Raw genomic sequence first — 416 nt, forward strand, 5'->3', positions numbered from 1 at the left:
AACCTCTTTTAAATGTCCTCTCGTCCCTTCGGCTATCATTGAATTTTTTTGTGCAGTCTTTTTTTGACATTTCTCCTCTAAGGATTTATTAGCTTCTTAATTGTCCTTTGTTTCTTCCCCTTAAATTATTTCTGTGGCAGTTTTCTTTGTCACCATAATTTCAGCTGTCGTCCTGTCCGTCGTACCCCCCCCCCCCTTTAATGGTAGGTGAATCATAATAAAGGTGTAATTAGAGAAATTAATCATCACTTTTCCATGCTTCCTGCAATTAATTGAACTCTGGTTTTCTCGCATCCAAAAGCAATTAAATCTTGAATACTTTGCCAAGTTATGTTAAGTGATATGTTGCTGCCGGAGCAAATGTCCTCTACGGAAAAATCTCTGTGGATACCCAAACATGTAATGCAATTTAGCAA

Source organism: Telmatherina bonti (assembly GCF_933228915.1).
Source record: "Telmatherina bonti genome assembly, chromosome: 13".
NCBI lineage: Eukaryota > Metazoa > Chordata > Actinopteri > Atheriniformes > Telmatherinidae > Telmatherina > Telmatherina bonti.